Source organism: Phoca vitulina, unplaced genomic scaffold (assembly GCF_004348235.1).
Source record: "Phoca vitulina isolate PV1807 unplaced genomic scaffold, GSC_HSeal_1.0 scaffold2, whole genome shotgun sequence".
In the NCBI taxonomy this organism is placed as follows: Eukaryota; Metazoa; Chordata; class Mammalia; order Carnivora; family Phocidae; genus Phoca; species Phoca vitulina.
The window spans coordinates 38,946,565-38,967,844 of NW_022589705.1; the positions used below are offsets into that span (position 1 = coordinate 38,946,565).

Sequence of the window (21,280 nt, forward strand, 5' to 3'; positions counted from 1 at the left end):
AGGGCATTTTCATTTCCATCATGATTTTCAAGGCTCACGATATCCTGGGTTGGGAATTTTCTGCCTTCTGCAGAGATAGTGTTGCTTCATGTCTAATGTGGCCTCTGAACATTTCACTCCAGTTTCAGGCTCCACGGTTAGCCATGCACTCTTACTTGTTTCCTTCCCCTCTTCATTCCTATTTTCTGAGATCCTAAGAGAGAAGTGGATAGAACGCTACAGAAGCAGGGCTGGAGAGGTCAGTGATCACAGCATCAGTGAAATGCTTTAAGGCAACGACTCAGAATCAGATTGTCCAAGTTCATCTCCTAGCTCCACAATTGCAATTGCTATCTGTGTGACTTTGGGCAAGGTAGCTCAGTTCCTCTGTGCTACTGTTTTTCCTTTGGTAAAATAAAGATACTGCAATAAAGTTGCCATGCAGGTTCAATAAGTTACTATCTATAAATAGCTTACAGATAGTAAATGCCTGGTGCATGGTGAGCTCCACGTAAGTATTTGTTATTAGTCATTCTTCCTGCAAGTAGAAGAAGAAAAAAAGAGATTCTTCTGTGGCCACGGTCCCAGCTTTCTCTGGCTAGGATTCAAAGCGATGTCTAGGCGCATTGACAGATTGGGAGGCAGGCCTCTTGAAGTGAGTGCCTGTAAGGGATAGAGGGGCTTCCCAGGAAATAATTCTTCCCAAATGCTGAGCCCCACAATTTGGACCCGGCAACAAAGCCTTGGTCTTAGTGGAGGGAAGAGTTATTCTGATTACATCTGATCTGACTCCAGACTAGTCTCCTAAGTCAAATAGACCTATATGGTTCTAGGGAGATAATGAGTTATATTAAAAAGGAAAGAGATAGGGGTGCCTGGGTGGCTCAGTCGTTAAGCGCCTGCCTTCAGCTCAGGTCATGATCCCAGGGTCCTGGGATCGGGCCCCACATCAGGCTCCCTGCTCAGCGGGACGCCTGCTTCTCCCTCTCCCACTCCCCCTGCTTGTGTTCCCTCTCTCGCTGTGTCTCTCTCTGTCAAATAAATAAAATCTTTAAAAAAAAAAAAGGAAAGAGATATTTTACTAAAAATTCTGTATAACACTGGAGAACAGACAATGTGGTGCTGGGTCTGTCTCTGAAAAAAAGTGTAAGACACTGAGGGGAACGGAGAGGCACTATCTTCCACTTCAGCAAAGGAGTGGGGGGGGGAGAGCAGGGGGAGGGGGCACAAACCTCTCGGTGGTCAAAGACAACCCAAATGGCGCTTTGCCAAAGAAAGGCTAAAACTATTGATTAGGGCGCCTGGGTGGCTCAGTTGGTTAAGCGACTGCCTTCAGCTCAGGTCACGATCCTGGAGTCCCGGGATTGAGTCCCACATCGGGCTCCCTGCTCGGCAGGGAGTCTGCTTCTCCCTCTGACCCTCCTCCCTCTCATGCTCTCTGTCTCTCATTCTCTCTCTCTCAAATAAATAAATAAAATCTTTAAAAAAAAAAATAAATAAAACTATTGATTACCCCAGCCCTCTGAATGCTGCTGGAACCTTTTGCTTTGTTACAATATGATAATGGCAACATGGCTCATAAACAACAAAGTCCTAAATAAATTTTACCCGCTAAGCTTACAATCCTAAAACGTCAGGGAAAGGATAAATAATTTCATTCACTAAGCATTAAACAAATACTTCTTAAGTCCCTCCTGTGTCCCAGGCACTGTGTGTTAGGCGTGAGGGATACGAGGGAGAGAAAAAGCAAGCAGGAGTCCGCCCTGGCAGAGCGGACAGTCGGGAGCGCTGAGAGACACCACCAGTCCCCAGGCTACTCGAAAGCAGTCAGTGCTCTGGAGGGGAAGGTACACGGTGCTGTGGGAGTACGTGAGGCCATACAACCTGAATTTGGGGCACTGGTGAGGGCTTCTTCCCTGAGGAGTGACCTCTATACTGAGAGCTGAAGAAGAACTAAAATCTAGCCGGGCAGAGAGAGGGAGGAGGAGCATTCCGAGCCATGGCCACAGTATGTGCAAGGGTCCAGATGCTCGCTTTAGAGAACTTCTGTAAGCAGGGGTCAGCAAATGGTGGCCTCGGGCCACTGCCTACTTTTGCAAATCAAGTTTTGTTGGAACATGGCCATTTGTTTGCATACTGTCTATAGCTGGTCTCATGCCGCAATGACAGTCCTCACTTCTGGTTGGCAAAGCTTAAAATAGTTACTATCTGGGCCCTTACAGAAAAAAAATGTGCTGAGCCGTGGACTAGAGCAGAGAGGGCAACTGGCAAAGCAGGCAGCATTCTCCCGGGTAACTTCCTCCAGTATGATCCTAGTTTGGGACTGGACAGCAGTATAAGCAGAATGGAATGAGTTGATGGTACACTCTTCTGTGCACTTTACAAGTTAAATTCACAGCAACAGCCCCTGGGGCACCAGGAAAGGTGCCTTTGTGGCATGTTTTTACATTTACGCTTCATGGAACATTTTTTTTTAAGGATTTTATTTATTTGTTTGTGTGTGTGTGTGTGTGTGTGTGAGAGAGAGAGAGAGAGCACACAAGCAGGGGGAACGGCAGGCAGAGGGAGAAGCAGGTTTCCCACTGAGCAAGGAGCCCGAAGCAGGACTTGGTCCCAGAACCCTGGGATCCTGACCTGAGCCGAAGGCAGATGCTTAACCGACTGAGCCACCCAGGCGCTCCTCATGGAACCTTTTTAGAAGAGAGATTTGTATCCAAGTTACTGGAAGGCAACTAACTCACTGCATGCTGCTGAGACCAAAAACTTTCTAGATTATGGCCTCAAACTTCCAGCAACATGAAGAATAAACACAGTCTGACAAGTTACATGGCAAGCCCTCTTGAGGTGACATGCAGAAGGCGGACGGCACACCCAGTGTGGCCACACTGTCTGTTCCTGGCATCCAGTTCAGAGAGCTATCTATACTATATAAGCAAAGGACCTTTATTTTGGGGTTTTATAATAACAAAGGCTTTACTGAACTTTTGCCCTATTCAAAATTCAGTACCTGCTTCTCTTGCAGCCTTCTCCCCTCCCCTTCTGTAATCCTACTCTCCTTCGTTCTTAGTTATATTTATTTCCTTTGCCCACAAGGATTCAGATAAATGTCTCCACGTCCTGTTCCCATAATACACTGTGAGTTCCACAGTGTTTCTTTCTTGCCATCTGCCCCGTTCCTGTCAGATCCTTGAAGGCAAAGCTGTGTCCTTTTCACCATTTTAGGTCAGAGGGCTGGGGTAATCAATAGTTTTAGCCCTTCTTTAGCAAAGTGCCTGAAATATTTGTGGGTCCTCAGTATATAGTTACTTAATGGATAAATGAAAAGGAAAAACTAATAATGATGGAATTAATACTATGGTTTACATATAGTTTACTCTTCAGTTCATAAGCATAATTACATGAATAATGAGCCCTATGTTTCTGGTATCAACCCCCATTTTCTTCAAACTAAAGAAATAGCCAGGGGTCGCTCAGATAACTTTCTCTTTTCTGGTGTAGTTTATGTCTTGTTCTGGTTTCTTGGTTCAGATTATGCAGGCCCCCTGATTCTCTGCCTCAGAGACCTACACTGTCATTTTCGAATACTGCCCTGCTAGAAAGGTCACTTCCTTACATCACAGTTGTTAATACTTACTGTAAATACTTCTCAATCTCTCTTCTATAAAAGAGATTTAACTAGCTGTATTTCTGTGGAGTTTTGTTTATTCTAATTTTCCCTGCAAAGTGCTGGCTTCCAAATCTTATGCCTAGCCATGGTCCTATTTATCTGCTATAGTTTTCTGTTTTCAGCAGTTGTATTTTCTGCCAGACCAGAGAGATGGGAGGGGGTTTTTATCTGGAAGAAAAGGTGATTTCTTCATTGATTTCAAATGATGACACCAGGGGCACCTTGATACTTGCTGGATGGGAACTTTCCATTTAATCGTTTTATATCCACGACTACATAGAAGAAATCAAACCAAACAGGGAAAGACCTAAATGTTCTCAACAAAGTAAGGTGTCCAAAATGGGAGAAAGGTCATGGTACATGGCAGTCATGTTGCAACCTTGTATCCTTATATTTATTCTTATTCTTATCACTTAACTATTTCGGTAGGTAGATAATCCATGGGGGAAAAAACCGCATAGGTGATGTTTCAACAAATGCATGAATCAACTAGAACTGACCACACACACTTTCTTGCACTTAGGATCTACTGTCAAATGTCTAAAAATATAAATAATAGACACTCCATTTTAGAAGCTAAATTAAAAATCAACGGAAAAGAATTTTGGAGGGGTCAATCAGATCAGGTTTTTAAAAGATCATGGACTTGAATTCACACATTTCTGGCCTGCTTTGAAAGCCAAAAAAGGGGCGCTGGACACAACTAAGCTGGGTTAAAAACTAATTTCATGCACAGATTGACTTAAAGGGAAAACAGGGCATAGGGGAAAGGAATTCTGAAATGGATTATGAATCAGCTTAGAGAAAATGAATTCAAGAAGTTAATTCTGAAAATAAGGAAACCTTCCAATGTGAAAAGGGAGGGACTCAGTCTGAGGTAGTAAAGCAATAGCTTTTTCTGATGCTGGCAGTTCTCTAATTTCACACCTACCACATATGTTTTGTCAGGTATTGTGGATAAGATAAGGACTTGAAGGAGAGAGTAAAGAAGAGAGACAAAGTGAGGAAAAGTAAAAGATTACATTTACAGGTATACACATCTATGCTGTTGACACAAGAGTGATAACCATGAATTAGACTAATGAACCTGATCTTTAGGAAAATTAAAGAGAGTGTAAATGGCTCTGTTAGTTTATCAGTTTTCAGAATGGGGAAAAATGGAAAGGCTATGCTTGTCATTATTTTAAAAGAATTCTAGGAACTATTTTTACATACATACTACTCAAAGCTCTCGTGAATTCTTTCTTGAAAAGATCTTAATTATGTGGATGACACATTGATTTTCACTGGCACAGACCTCTGAGACTCTTAGGTCTTGGAATTATTTAAGATAGCACAAAAAAAGTCGACTCACTATAGTGCTAAAGCAAAAATAATAGCTTCAACTTCAGTAAGTATGGAAAGGAATCTAATTTTTAAAGAATTTTGTAAAAAGATGGATTTGTCTTAATAATTCTGTCCACAGTTTCCTTGATCCTTCAGAAGGTCAAAAGTCACTCATTTCCACAGTCTATCCACCTAAGTGCCCGAACATCTAATATCTGTTTTTAGAGTTATTTTTTTTTAAAGATTTTATTTATTTATTTGACAGAGAGAGACACAGCCAGAGAGGGAACACAAGCAGGGGGAGTGGGAGAGGGAGAGGCAGGCTTCCCACTGAGCGGGGAGCCGGATGCGGGGCTTGATCCCAGGACCCCGGGATCATGACCTGAGCCGAAGGCAGACGCTTAATGACTGAGCCACCCAGGCGGTTTTAAATGTTCCTCGTGCCAAGTTTCACAACATCACTCTGCTGAAAGAAATATTTGGTGTAATTTTTGTCAGAGAATAACAACGTAGAATAAGAAGGCTTAGGTGACAAAGAGTTTTGAGAACTTTTTAGCATATTAAAATATTCTTCCTTCACTTTGTAGGAGGAAATTAAAGACAGATCTGATCTAAGAACTTTATATTTCCAAATATATTTAGTTTAAAAAAAATCACAGGAGCCAAGAAGTGGAAGCAACCTAAGTATCCATTGACAGATGAATGGATAAACAAAATGTGGTATGCACATACACTGTGATATTATTCAGTCTTAAAAAGGAAGAAAATCCTGTCATATGCTACAACGTGGATGAATGTTGAAAACACTATGTTAAGTCAAATAAACCAGTTACAAAAAGCACATTGTCTATGATTCCACCTGTATGAAGTATCTAAGTAGTATCTAAAAGTAGTCAAATTCATAGAGACAGAAAGTTAGAATGGTGGCTACCAGGGGCAGGGGAGAATGGGGAGTTGTTTAATAGGTATAGACTTTCAGTTTTGCAAGATGCAAAAGTTCTGGAGATCTGTTGCATAATAACATGAATATACTTAATACTACTGAACTGTACACTCAAAAATGGTTAAAATAGTAAACTTTATGTTATATATTTTTTACCATAATTTAAAAAAAAGTAAGTTATGTTTCTGACTCATTTACATTTAATTCATTGCTCATTTGCAGAGAAATCAGAGGGCCATGGAACCCTTGCCATGAGTCCTTTAATTAGCCTCTAGCTCTTTTTCTTAGACACAAAATCTCCTATTTTGACAGGATTAAATGAACAGGAGTACATGAAAGGAAAGGTTTAAATTTTCCTTGAAATTGAGATGCTGACTCCCAGAAGGCCAATGAGGTTCTAAACTTGAAATGTACACTTGACAATCACTATTAATAACTAAGATATACCATCAGACCAATTCCCCAACCTACTTATTATGTATGAACACAAGCCAATTATGCCTTTGCACAACAGACATACCATATACCATGGAGCATGCAATGAAATTAATGCATAGTATAATCTAGCATGGATAATTGATAACAGGAATATTGATTAGCCACCAGAAATACTTCATCTCAACATTTTGTATTTTCATTACTAAGCAAGGAAACAGACAGGTATATTTATTACTAAACTATTGAAAGAAATAGCTGGAGTAGAGAATATGTGAAATCGGGGCCCAAAGCTGTTCATTCTCAACAGAGCACTAGTTATTAAGTTATATAGCTTAGCATTAGGCTCCAGGTACTGGCAGAATGAAGAAAGCATAGTGTTTGCTCTAGAGATCTTACCACAAAATGAGGAAGATAGCTAGACCTTTATAAAATTAGAATGTAAAGAGAATTTAAGAGCTATAAAAAGGGGGGTGGTGGTGCTGTAGGAATACAAAAGAGAGGAAAAATTAGACTAAAGCCACAGACTTAGGGTCATTGAGACTCTGCTTAATAACATGAGAAAAAAATCTACCTCCCATGTACATTCAATTTTGGGGAGTTCTGGTTGACTAAAACTTCTTTCTCAGGTAAAATGAAAGTATGTCTCCTTATTTGGAAGACTAACACATTCATTCATTCTCTCCTCTTGCATCTACATGGCAACTCTTATTAATTATTAGTAATTAATTAATTCACTTATTTAAACATTCGTCAAAGTGTGGGTGGAAAATCCAAAAGGAGCTGTCTTGCCATTTGGATAGGAGATTCTGGAAGGTCGGTGGAAAGTTTCAGCTAAAGATGTATATCTGGGAATCACCAACCGATGAATCAGACTTGAACTCTTCCATCATTTCTCAGGCCTTTCTTCTTTCTTCCCGCAACTCTCCAAGTCTAACCATTCACCCATCCTTGTTGATTCTACTGTTGGTTTAGCTCTCTCCTCTTTCCCACAGTCACTATCCTCTCTTATTTAATAGCCCCGAATTGTCCCCCCGTACCCAGTTTTGTGCATTTCCAAACCATTCTCCACACTGCAGCCAGACTTGGCCTTACTACGTGAATTTGCACAGTCTGCTGTAACAAAGCACCACACACCGAGTGGCTTAAACAACAGAAATGTACTGTCTTATAGTTCTGGAGCCTAGAAGTCTGAGATCAAGGTGTTGATCTCAAGGTGGTATCAAGCCACGCTCCCTCTGCAATACTAGGGGAGGATCTGCTCCAGGCCTCTCTCCTAATTTCTGATAGTTCCTTGGCTTGTGACAACATAACTCCAATCTTCACATGACATTCTCTCTGTAAGCATGTTTATTTCTTTACGTGGCACTTTTTAGAATAAGGACACTAGTCATATTGGAGCAGGGACCCATCATACTGCAGTATGACCTCATCTTAACTTATTACTATGACCCTATAGCCATATAAGGTATCATTCTAAAGTACCAGGGTTAGGATTTCAGTGTATGAATGGGGGGAGGGACGCAATTCAACCCATAACACTTATCAAATAGAAATATTATCCTGTCATTTCCTTTTCAAATGATCTAATGGCTCTGTACTGCCCCCAGGATGAAGTCTAAAATGTCTTAACATGGTTTACTAAACTCTTTATAATCTGGCCCCTAGTTTCTCTCATGTTTATCTCTTGGAACTGTCCTTCTCCCCAGAAGCTTACTCTCAAAGAGCTTTAACTAGAACAGAAATGTGGAGGTACACTCATAAATACTGTGCAAAGTGCCAAAAGGAGTTTATTATTAACATTCAGAGGAGGTGATTATTTCCATTAAGTTTTTAAAAAAAAGGAAATATTTGAGCTGAGTCCAGTAGAGTGGATAGAATTTAGGCATCAAAGAGACAGCAGAGAAAAATCTTCCAACTAGAAATAAATAAAATAAAATAAAATAAAGGCAGCAAGGAAAGAAATCAGAAGACTGGTGTTGGGGAGTGTGAAGGAAAACTAGATGGTGGAGGGCCACTTAAGATTTTAGACTTTTTTCCTATTGGCAGTAAGAATTTGCTAAATATTATTCATGATTCCCACTTACGTCTCACTCTGGCTCCTGGAAGTCCCATCTGGTGTACCTTGAGCTACCTACTTGAGCATGCCTCTTTGGATTGATCTTAGTCATTTCTCTAAGCACAATTCTTTCCTTCCTCCCTCCCTCCATTCCTTCCTTCCTTCCTTCCTTGCTTCCTTCCTTCCTTCTTTCCTTTCTTCCTTCCATACAATTATATTTAGATCTCCATAAGATTTCACCGAATATACTGACCTAGGACAGGGATAGCTCAGAGAGAGGGAGAATAGCTTGGTAGCTATTATAATAGCTCTTGTTGCATTATGCTTCGGCATAGATTATCACTATGATTTGGCATCAGTGCCAGGAGATTCAATTAACAGTTTATAGAATTAGGATGATTTTTGCTGTATTCTTTTTGTTCATACTTGCTTAAATTTTAATTAACTTTCATTATCATCTATCTCTATCACCTGCTTTATATCTATACCTTCCCTGTCCACCTCAGCTCTCCCTATGTCCCTTCATTGCTTTATTTTTCTTCATAGCACTTAACATCATCCAATGTAGTTGTTATTTTACTTATGTTATTATTTATTTTTTTATGAATTTATTTATTTATTGTCACTCTCTTCCATTTTGCCACTAGAACGTAAGCTCCACAAGGCCAAAAAGCCTTACTTGTTCTATTGTTCACTGCTGTATCTCTGGAGCTACAAACAGGGTTTGGCACAGGGCAGGCACTCAGTGTTATTGAATGAATTACTTTATTTTGGTCTCTATATCTGGATCCTATCAAAAGCATTCTAAACAAATTGTCATGTTTCTTAGAAGACAAGAGACAGCATCAAGAGTCCAGTAAACAAAGGTGATGAAGGGTAGACTCAAGAAATATCCGGGAGGTAGAATCTAAAGGATTTGACAATTCCGTAAATGCTTAGAAAAGAGGAGAGAAAGAAATCAAAGATAATTCAGATTTTCAGGCTGAGTAAGTAGGAAAAGTAAGAGTTACTGGCAAGGACAGAACCAGGAATACGAGTGAAGAAACAGGTTTGGAGATTAATGTTCTAAAAACTGATTAACAGTATAATTATAATTCCCTATAAAACATCACTTTGCACTGTAATATATTATTTTGAAAAAGCAGAGAAACATGGTAAGTCCTTGCATTCAAATAACCTTCTTTAAGCCAACAGTATACACGTATAAGATAATACCATATGGGAAGGCGAGGCAGAGAGAAACAGAACAAAGGAATTCTGACTTTGATAGATTAAACCCTTGACTTGATAAATGGTTCATGCAGATCAGTAATGGGAAGTCTTACGTGCCAACACAAAGAGCCAAAAATAATCTTGTAGTTTTAAAGAGTGAATGAATGATATGGCACTCTGAGCTTGGAAAAGCCTCAGCTGTGATCATAAAATATGTATCAAAAGCAATGGACTCTCTGAGTGATACGTGAAGTTCCTGTCTGGCTGTGCTGGAAGTTATTTTTTCTGATACAGAGTGGGCCAAATTCAGATTACAGATTCTACATTTTATAATTCTTCTAGCATAAATTGCTGCAAACCAAGTGAAATCCAGGATACGCTTTTTCTCGGTTTGTGGAGAAGGTGGCAGTCTATAAAGGGAAATGAGCCAGCAGATTTATCCTCTGTATCACAAAGGGAGATCACAATGCATATCTCAAAGTGGAAGAGAAAAAGCTTATGTATCAGAAAAAGGACTGAAGGGAAATCTACTAAAATGGAAATTTTCTTTGGAATACATTTAATTTCTATTTTATTTCTTTGCCATGTATATTATTCTCCAACTAGAGAAAATAAATAAAAGGTTTCTTTAAAAAAAATTATCACTGATCTAAGCTGCTTGGCAATAAGCTCATGGGTCATTTTTTAAAGAAATTTTGGCAGTATGGCATCTCTACTGAGAGAATAAATTAACGGGGGGAGATTTTATATCAATCCAAATCATTTGGAGCCTAAGAAAAAAAAAGAAACAACAAAAGCTTAGGCAATTCTAATCTCTCTGATGAGATGCTAAGTATATTAAATTAAACTGAATTCATAGATACTCCTTAAATTCTGTTTTAATCAATGAAATCAACCCCAGTATCCAAAAATTATTTCAAGAAATTCAGTATTTTCTACCTCTTAAAATTTCCCTTCCTATCTCAGTAAGAGCCTACCAAAACAGTTTTGTTTTTTCTTTCTTTGCTTTGTTTTAAGGGACCATAATAGAAAAGAAAAATAGCAGAATGCAAGGCGTAAATAACCAATTTGATAGCCAAATACAGATAAATGTAAAATTCTCAATACTGGTTGCATTCCTCAAACCAATATTCATAGACTTCCCAGAGCAATAGTGGCAAAGCATAACAAGCCTTTTGAAAGGAAATAAAATAGGAACCTCTTCTCTATATACTCATTTGCACAGGCACATACCTTATCATATTCCATAACATTTTCTTTTTAAGAAAATGTTTTTTAAGATTCTGTTTACTTATTTATTTGAGAGAGAGAGAGAGAGAGAGCATGCACGCCCGTGCTTTGGGGAGGGGCAGAGGAGGAGGGAGAGAGAATCTGAAGCAGACTCCGTCCAGAGATCATGACCTGAGCTGAAACCAGGAGTTGGACGCTTAACTGACTGAGCCACCCAGGCGTCCCCCCATAACATTTTCAAAATATAAAAGCTGATTTGATTTTAAAACCAACCAACCAATCAACAAAAACTTCTGAATACGGCATACCCTCAGCATTCAGTGATTTAAGAGTCATCATTTGGATCTATAAGAATTCAACCAAAAGTCCATCATGTAAGATACACACTCAAATACCTACAGTAGGACAGCTTATGGTTCTAGTTATTGAGGATGCATTGTAAATGGAGCAACACGGTCCCTTCTTCCCTGGAGCTGACAAGATAGCAGTAGAGGGCCAACAAGAAAGAAAGAGCCATACCCCAAATTAAGATCAACTCTAGGACCCCTGTGCAGGGCAGGTGATAGCCCAGGGGGGAAGGTGGGCCAGTCGAAGCCTCAGTGCCAGGCCACGGAGGCCCAGGGAGGTGGCAAAACTGAGCAGCCTGGGACAGGATGGTAATCACTGGGGCAGCTACTGCAAGTCCGTGGCAGTGGCAGCCGCAGAAGCAGGATGGCTACTGGAAGAAAGAGAAGGGTAGAGCAGTCTCCGCAGTGCCTTTGCCGTCATCACCCCTGTCAGGATGGGAGATGCCATCTGGTGTGGGTGCTATGTAAGGAAAGATGGACCTGGAAGAGCTGTGCGAGGGCAAGCAGGGTGCCTCGACCGTGGGCTGTCCCAAGACCCACTTGCTAGGGTTTGTGCAGTAGGCTGGGGCTCTGACATCCAAAGGGGTCCAAGTCTTTGTCTGAGTGTCAATGTCATTGTGACTGGCGAGGGGGTTTGAGCCCACAATATGGAAGGCAAAGTTCATCTCCTGGCTGACCCCACTGGGGCCTTTGGGGAGGGGACAAATTTATTACGAGATGATTCTTTGTTTGCCACTCTTTGGAATTGCTTGGCTTAAGGGTTTCTCCATGGTAACAGAGGAAGGTATGCTGAAGGCGCTGAATGCAGAGCCTGAAGGGACAGGCCTCACCTGCAGTCTCGTCTGGCCTCCCCTATCATCTCACAGCTCTGAAGCCTACACCCAGAAGCCCTCCTTCAAACCTTTACTGCCTCACCTGCCCAGCCCTGAGCAGGAAATCCCAGCTTAAACTCAGATGGGGCCATCCTGCTGGAACCTTGGCCAAATTTCTGCAATAGTCAGTCTGGTTCAAAGCAAAAACAAAAACAAAACAAAACTGGACATGGTAATTTCATAGTCACTGGAGAGGGGCCAGTGTAAATTATGATGCCAGAAGGGAAGGCCTCTCTGAGGAAGTGCCAAGTGAGCTGAGCTTTTTCAGAAAACATTGACCAGCTACATGAAGACCAGAGACTAAAGAGTAGCCAGGTAGAGGAAACAGCAAGCATTCCCATGGTTGAAACCTGTGAGGTATGTTCTGGGATTAGAGCGAGGCCAGCGTGGCTGGGGGGAGATGTGGGCAAGCTTCCTTACTGTCCATGAGAAGGAGCTTGGCATTTATTCTGACTGCAATGAAAAGCCAATAGAGATTTTAAGGAGAGGAGCTAAGCAGTCTGATTTATATTTTTAAAAGGTCCCCGTGGCAGCTCTGGAGAATGGGTGGGTGGGATGGAGGCTGGAAGAGGAGAGTGGAGGCAGGAGACCAATCTAGGTGAAAGTCGGTGGTGTCTTGGTATAACAGGGAAATCCAAGAGAAGTGGACAGGTTTGGAGATACAACTGCTGATGGATGGAATGTGGAGGAAGGCAAGCAGTTAAATCTCTAGGATGCCTCTTGGGTTTTTGGCTTGAGAGACTGAGTGGATGTCATTGTCACTTACAGAGATGAGGAGGAATAAAGCATAAGTGTGAAGAGAAAACTCTATTTTGAACATGTACGTAATTGGGATAACTCTTACACAACCACATGGAAGTGTCAACCAGGCAATGGGTTATTTAAGTTAGAAACTCATGGGAGTCGTCCAGGCTGGAGGTATAAATTTATAGAAGAGGATTTAAAGCAATGGGGTCAGATAAGAGGACCCAGGCTCAAGCTCTTCCTACTCCAACAATTAGAAGTCGGCCGGAGGTGACAAAGCAATCTAACAAGTCTGAAAATGGCCAGGGAGGTAGAGGGGAAACCAAGAGACACACCCAGTCTGAGCAAGTCACTGTCAGTTCACTGACTCCAATGAGGCCAGTGATGTTCATGCTGTAAGAAGAGAGTTGTCAGCAGGGTCAGAGGTGGTTGAGAGGTGAAGTCAGCCAAGGACACGAACGAGACAACCCTGTTAACAACACTGATGTCACAAATGTCAACAAGGGCATTTCCGTGTGGAAACACTAACCTATTTGTTTAAACAGAACTACCATTATTTTCAAATTATAAAACACCTGAATAACTATTAAGCAAAAAAAAAAAAAAAAAAAAAAGTAGCAAAATAATGAATGGCAATATTCAAACAGCATTACGACAGTGTTTCTCCACCTTTATTTCATTACTGCCCCTTCAAGGAGCCTTGTTTCCTAATCGCACCGCCACTCCTATGAAATGTTAACACCACAGATAGACTGTATATCTATTTTAGTGTAACACTTTAAATGGCCACAAACCATTCAAATATCAAAGAACTTCTGCCCTGCCCTCAAATCAATTATGATTATAGGCTGCAGTTAAAGTTGCATTTAGGGGAAACTGTATAATTCATTCATCATGATTTATCATTATGATTTATTATCCAACCCATACGTTTTTGAGAGGAAAGAGGGTGCTACTGGTAATTATATCGAGACAGTAGGCACACACCAAAATGTCCCAGATAAACTGGGATGTGTGACCCACCTCCTCATTACAAAACTCTGAAAAAAAATATAAAGATAAAATTGGCAATAAACTAACTCTAAAATGGACAAATAAATAAACCTAAGAGCTGGTTTGTCAGAAAAATGAACAAAGTGGTCAAACGTTGAAAATCTAGGAAAATGAGAAAATACAAAGCAAATCAGAAGTTATAAAAGGAATATAAACACATAGATAAAATGATTTAAAATGTATCACAGAACACTGTATATACTTTATACTAAGAAATTTGAAAATCTAGGTAAAAAGAGAATTTTCTGGGAGAGTATAAATTTTTTAAATGGACTGAGGATTTAAAAACAGTTATATTTTTGCTTTTGTTTCCCTTGCCTCAGGAGGCATATCTAGAAAAAAGTTGCTACGGCCAATGTCAAAGAGGTTACTGGCTGTGCTCTCTTCTAGGGTTTTTATGGTTTCAGGTCTCATATTTAGGTCTTTAATCCATTTTGAATTTATTTTTGTGTATGGTGTAAGAAAGTGGTCCAGTTTCTTTCTTTTGTTTGTAGCTGTCCAGTTTTTCCAACACCATTTGTTGAAGAGACTGTCTTTTTCCCATTGGATATTCTTTCCTGCTTTGTCGAAGATTAATTGACAATATAGTTGTGGGTTCATTTCTGGGTTTTCTATTAGGACTACATCAAAATAAAAAGCTTCTTCACAACAAAGGAAACAATCAACAAAACTAAAAGGCAACTTATGGAATGGGAGAAGATATTTGCAAATGACATAACCAATAAAGGGCTAGTCTCCAAAATATATAAAGAACTTACAAATCTAACACCGCAAAAAACAATCCAATTTAAAAATGGGCAGAAAATATGAACAGATATTTCTCCAAAGAGGGCATCTAGATGGCGAACAGACACAAACAAAAATGCTCATCATCACTTACCATCAGGGAAATGCAATGAGATATCAAAATTACGATGAGGTATCACCTCATACCTGTCAGAATGGTTAAAATCAAAAACATAAGAAACAGCAGGTGTTGGCAAGGATGTGGAGAAAAAGAAACATTCGTGCACTGTTGGAAGGAATGCAAACTGGTGCAGCCACTGTGGGAAACAGTATGGGGTTTCCTTAAAAAGTTAAAAATAGAACTACCCTCTGATCCAGCAAACACATTGCTGGGTATTTACCCCAAGAATTCAAAAATATGAATCCAAAGGGATACATGCACGCTGATGTTTATAGCAGCATTATCTACAATAGCCAAATTATAGAAACAGACCAAGTGTCCATCAATTGATGAATGGATAAAGAAGACGTGGTATATATGCCCACACAATGGAATATCACTCAGCCATCAAAAAAATGAAATCATGCCATTTGCAATGACATGGATGGAGCTAGAGAGTTATTATGCTAAGCAAAATAAGTCAGACAAAGACAAATACTATATGATTTCACTCATATGTGGAATTTAAGAAATCAAACAAATGAGCAAAAGGAAAAAACGAGAGAAAGAGAGACAAACCAAGAAACAGACTCTTAACTATAGCAAACAAACTGATGGTTACCAGAGGGGAGGCTCATGGGGGGATGGGTGAAATAGATGATGGGGGTTATGGAGAGCACTTGTGATGAGCACCAGATGTTGTATGGAAGTGTTGAATCCCTATATTGTACACCTGAAACTAATATCACATGGTGTGTTAACCACCTGGAATTAAAATAAAAACTTAAAAAAACAGTTATAATCAGGAAAGAAATTAAAAATGTTAACAATGAAGTATGTCCAGAAAGAAACTTAGGACATACACTTCTTTAGGAAGCAATTATTTGAAGTCTTCAAAAAACACATAAGAATATGCTACATAATCTGTTCTCAAGCAGAACAAAAAGAAAGTTTTCTAATTCATTTTATAAAGTTAACATAAGCCTAATGACCAAAACTTGACAAAATTAAAACATGAAAAAGAAAACTATAACTCAATCTCACATAAGAATATGAGCGTGCACATGCAAAACAAATTATAGCAAATTAATCTATTATCACAAGCTGATTAGTATGCATGACCCAGGACAAAATCAGTCTTACTTCTCAACACTACATTACATTCTGAAATTTCATACTTAATTTAACACTTTTCTTAGTCACATGAGCAAGGAGTTAGAGAAGAATAGGATGCTGCAAGTCCTTAGAACTATAAAAGTGGAAAATGTGTCAGAAAATTGAGATGTGGTGTTTAAAACAGTGTGATCATATATCAGAATAATAATGCTTAGGAAAGCCCCAGCAGCTTAGAGTTTGCCTCACAACTGCCAGCCCTGTATTAGCATAAGCACTAAAAAGGTTCACAACACTAATATTTTGTGTTTTAGATGAGATGAAACAATACTTTTAATCCATTATCATAATTTTAATCCATGTCACAGAGTTGGTATAATAGAAATCTTATCTAAGAAGCTGGAAAATGTGTTTATTTTCAACCTTAGTTTAAAAATCTAAGACATGATTCACACATTTACCCATCTTACTGATGATTCTTTTGTTAGACTACTAATTGCACTTGAGCTGAAGAAATCTGACTCAAATTAATGCTTCTAAAATGTGTCACTCAATGGACATTTTCATGGTTTTTTTCTTAAAATTACTAACTCTCAGTAGTTCTACCTTATATTAACTGAAGCTTAAATAGTCCTTTTTGAATTCAGTCCTTGGTAAATCTTGGGAGGGAGATAGAGGCATGATTACAGTCATCTATTTTAAACTTGTTGAAAATTCTGGACTTTGAAATGGACTTTTTTTCCTTATTATTATTTTTTTTTTTTTGGAAAACATTTAAACCAACAGAAAAATTACATGACTAAGGGGCTGAAACATGTACATCCCCTGCATTTAGAACAACCAGTTGTTAACATCCTGCCACATTTACCTTCTCTCGCTCTCCATCCATCTATCTTACTCTATTTCTATATAAATCTATTTTTTGCTAAACTCTTTGAAAATACATTGCAGACCTCAAGGTCTTCCAAATACCCTGTGCGCTGCTTTGCAGACCTCTGTGGGAGCATGTTGTGGTCCCTCGGCATGTATGTTGTAAGTATAATGATAGTCTCTATGTAAGCAAAATAGAATTACCAAATTGAGGAAATTTCATAGGGAAGCAATATTTTCCAATATACAGTCCATTTTCAAATTATGCTAATCAACATTAGAATATAAATCCTATTTATTGGTTTTCAACTTTTATAATCAAACTATAAAACTTGGAAACTTTAAATGTGGTTCTAGAACAGAACATTAGCGGTCTCGACAATGTCATGGAGGAAGGAAGAATAGCGCATGCGCACTTATCTTGGCGGCTAGACAAGAGAGGCTGCCTGAAGATGATGTGACAAAAAATCATGTAGCATTTAAAATTAAAAAGAAAACGGAAGAAGCAAAACACTAACATAACCCTCAGACTTTGGGAAGGGAAAGAAAAAAAAAGGTAGAGAAAACGGATGGACTAAATTCTCCCTCTTTATGGATGGGACTAATAAATCATGTCTAACGTTGATAAATCAAGGAACAGTAAAATAAGGGAATAAGGCAGGATGGTTCTATCTCAAAATGTTAATCTAGTTGTTCTCTGTGCATTTCCCTCCAATTAGTTGTCTCCTTTGTACCCCCAAGAGCTACTTCCTCCTTCCACACTTACCCCTAGGCTGTACCACAGGGGAAAACAGAGATTCAAAGAGCAGACTAAAAGGTTTACAGAGTTTTTCCTCTTGCAGAGACTGAATGAGATGGGACTTGAAGAAAGTATGAGAGAAGGGAAGGGCCAACCCAGTGAAAGGGAAAGGAATGCATCATGGCAGGACAGAAAGAGAAGCTGCTCCCATCAAGGTCTGGACAGCGGTGCACAAGGGATTCAGAAGATAAGCTCCCCAACCGTGGACTCCCCCACTCCAATTCACCCCCCTGGATGACAGGTCTGGCATTCAAAACTAGGGACACTTGTAAGACCTCCACCTGAAACAGGGTAAGAGGGAACTTTGGCCTGATAAAGGTGAATCTAGACTGACCCAGCAGGAACTGTCCCTATGAGAGTACAAGGAGGATGCATCACCCCTGGTACCGGGATTATTTAATGCTATATAGACAATTACTGGAAAAACTGAATTGTTTTAAAAATCAAGGCTCCGGAGACTATGACTGGGAAAGAACAGAAGCAGCATGAGGAATTGCTGCTTTTTATGTCAGCACTTCTGCACTATTAGATTCTTTATTATGTACATTACTTTTGTAAAATATTTAAAGAGATTAAAACTAATGGTTTTGTTTTAAAGATTTTATTTATTTATTTGAGAGAGAGAGAGCACATGAGAGGGGGAAGGGTCAGAGGGAGAAGCAGACTCCCTGCTGAGCAGGGAGCCTGACACGGGGCTCGATCCTGGGACTCCAGGATCATGACCTGAGCCGAAGGCAGTCGCTTAACCAACTGAGCCACCCAGGCGCCCTAAAACTAATGGTTTTCATTACTAAATACCTACTATGAGCCAGGCACTGTGTTGGGTACTTTAAATACATTCTTTTATTTATTCTGCAAAAAAAAAAAAATTAAGTATTGTTTATGTAAAGTTAGGGACTCATGGATTTAATGAATGGATTATTAAATGAATGCACAGTGCATGTCTATCACAGTGCTTGCATACACTTCAAACAATTTCAGAACTCCAGTCTTGTCCACCAACCACGTCATCACATATATGATCATTTCTGCCTGGATTGCATAAAGCTGGCATCTGCTTTTTCAAAGTTCTTGTTCTTTGGGAAAGAAAAAAAAATGGGAAAATCTATCATAGAATGAAATTTCAATTTCCGTAGCCTCACTCTGCCTTGGAAGTTCTCAGTCTCCCGTGGTTTGGAGGAGAGGAGGTTCTTCCTGGCATGGAAACCCTAAATTAGAGTGAATAAATGGACACTTGGCATAGCACTTCTGAAAGATTGTCAACCTCTGCTCAGCTGCCTTTTCCATATCAACTCTCATGTGCAAAGGAAATCAGAATGTACAGGTTGCCGGGAAAGATACTTCCACATTCTGAATTGCACAAAAATCACAAGTGGTCTCTCACACTAAATTAGACTTTCAGGGTAAATCAATAGGGTCAAAAAGTGCATAAGTCAATAAAACTACAGACTAGATAGTCAGTGCCAAATAATAAGTTATCTCTGTCTGTAACACAGTGTAGAAATTTAGAAAATAAATAACAGAGGCCATTTTTCAAACACATTCAGAATGGGCTATTTTAATTTGTAGGGCTCTCTAAGAATACAATATCCTTCATGGTAAACACTTGTTTTCAGAGCTTCTAGTTGGTAAGCTTCTAGGAAGAACAGGAAAAAGTTGTCTTATTATACAAATACTGCTATAGTCTGCAGAGAGAGTATTACAATTAAAATCTGTCAATAGATTTGTAAAGTTTCATTTTCTTTACCTAAGTTCCTAAGATGAAAAACAAATAGAAGTCATAATAACTAATATTTGTTAAACACCAAGTACCAGACACCAAGCTAAGCACCTGACATATTACTGCATTTACTCTTAAAAGTACCTTCTGAGATAAGACGTACTCATACGGCCACATTTTGTTGGTATGGTTAAGCAACTTGTCTAAGATCACTGTTTTAGTGTGGGTTTTCCAGAAAAACAGAAGATGGATGGATGGATGGATGGACAGACGGACAGAGAGTTTCAGTTGGGTTATTATATATAGATATATAGAGAGAGATAGATTTATTATAAGGAATTGGCTCACATGATTATGGAGATTGAGAAGTCCAAAATCTACATTTAATAAGCTGGAGAGCTGGTGGTATATTCCAGTCCAAGACCAAGTCCAAAGGCAGGAGAAGACCAGTGTTCTAGCTTGAGGACAGTCAGACAGAGAGAAAAAAATTCTTCCTTATTCAGGCTTTTATTCTATTCAGGCCTTCAACAGATTGGATGAAGCCCACCCGCCCTGGCGAGGGCAATTTGCTTTACTCAGTATACTGATTCAAATGTTAATCTCATCCGGAAACATCCTACAGACACAAAAGAAATAATATTTAACCAAACATCTGGACATCCCATGGTCCAGTCAAGTTGACATAAAATTAACCATCACAATCACAGATCTAATAAGTGGCAGAGCAAGAACTTGAACCCAGGTAGTCTGACTCCAGAGTCCTGGTTCCAAACCACTATGATATACCCTTCTTGCATCCAGTAAGCAAAAGTAAGGTAAACCCTATCATAAGTAGTCAATTTCATCAGGGGTAGCAGTATAGGAACTAGATAGTTGTTAGGGTACACCCGGATTTCAATATCTTAGGTACACCAATTCCTTACTAGGAAATCATATCATATCATATCATATCATATCATATCATATCATATCATATCATATATCTTATCGTCATTCTATTCTATTCTAGTTGTTCTATTGTAATATATATGACAAAATTAAAAACATAATTATTGTCATACAAATACATAAGAAGCATGTATCAAAAATATATTAAAGTCATTAATGAAGGAACCAGCAAGACAACAAAGCTGATTTGAAAGAGAATACAAGAAACTGACAGGTAAGTAAATAGGTAGACAGGCAGGTAGACAGGTAGGTAGGCAGGCAGACAGACAGATGGAGGGATGGGTGGAGGAAAAGGTTGCTGGAATAACATTTCTAAGATATATATCCCAAACTGCCTAATGGTTTAGAAAGCAATAAAACCTGAACATTTGGAGTTATCATCTCTACTGTTTAGAAGTCATTTACTTCTCGGGGCGCCTGGGTGGCTCAGTTGGTTAAGCAACTGCCTTCGGCTCAGGTCATGATCCTGGAGTCCCGGGATCGAGTCCCACATCAGGCTCCCTGCTTGGCGAGGAGCCTGCTTCTCCCTCCGACCCTCCCCCCTCTCATGTACTCTTTCTCTCTCTCATTCTCGCTCTCTCAAATAAATAAATAAATCTTTTAAAAAAAAAAAAAAAAAGAAGTCATTTACTTCTCTATTGGACAGTAATGATTTGCATCTTACCAGTTTTATATACATTAACATCAACTTTATAGAGTCCGGACTGTAATCAATGGTAAATAATAAGCCAAACAAAATTATATAGTCCAATGAAGTCGGATAACCTTTAGGAAAACAGGTTAGATAATGCTCTGGTAGGACAGTGAAGGGATATGCAGTCATCTTTTTGCCTCATTTCCAAATTTTAGATGCTCTTTTTTAAAAAAATAATAATGTATGAAGAGAGAACATTTCAACCAAAGCTTTCTCTTATATATACAGTAAGTTAATTCTATAATGATTATGCTAATATTAATATCTTGAATGCTTACTGAACTCTTACCATGAGCTGGGTAGTATGCTAAATTACCCTTCGGGACAGGAGTCCTTACAGTGTAGGAAGCCCCTGGGGAACCAGGTAGCATAGCCGTTAAGAG

The 21,280-nt window shown here is 39.3% G+C and overlaps 1 protein-coding gene across 7 annotated transcripts in view; it reads right to left on the reverse strand.

Moving 5' to 3' along the window:
* The window catches only part of ST6GALNAC3 (ST6 N-acetylgalactosaminide alpha-2,6-sialyltransferase 3), a 511,603-nt gene that overhangs the window by 233,075 nt on the left and 257,248 nt on the right, over positions 1–21,280 (reverse strand). Inside the window, exon 2 of one of the 7 annotated variants that reach the window (XM_032425787.1) lies at positions 19,604–19,871. The exons of the other annotated variants lie outside the window; for them this stretch is intronic. The gene's annotated coding sequence lies outside the window, so the exon portion shown is untranslated. The remainder of the gene's footprint in view (positions 1–19,603; positions 19,872–21,280) is intronic. 7 annotated transcript variants of the gene reach the window in all.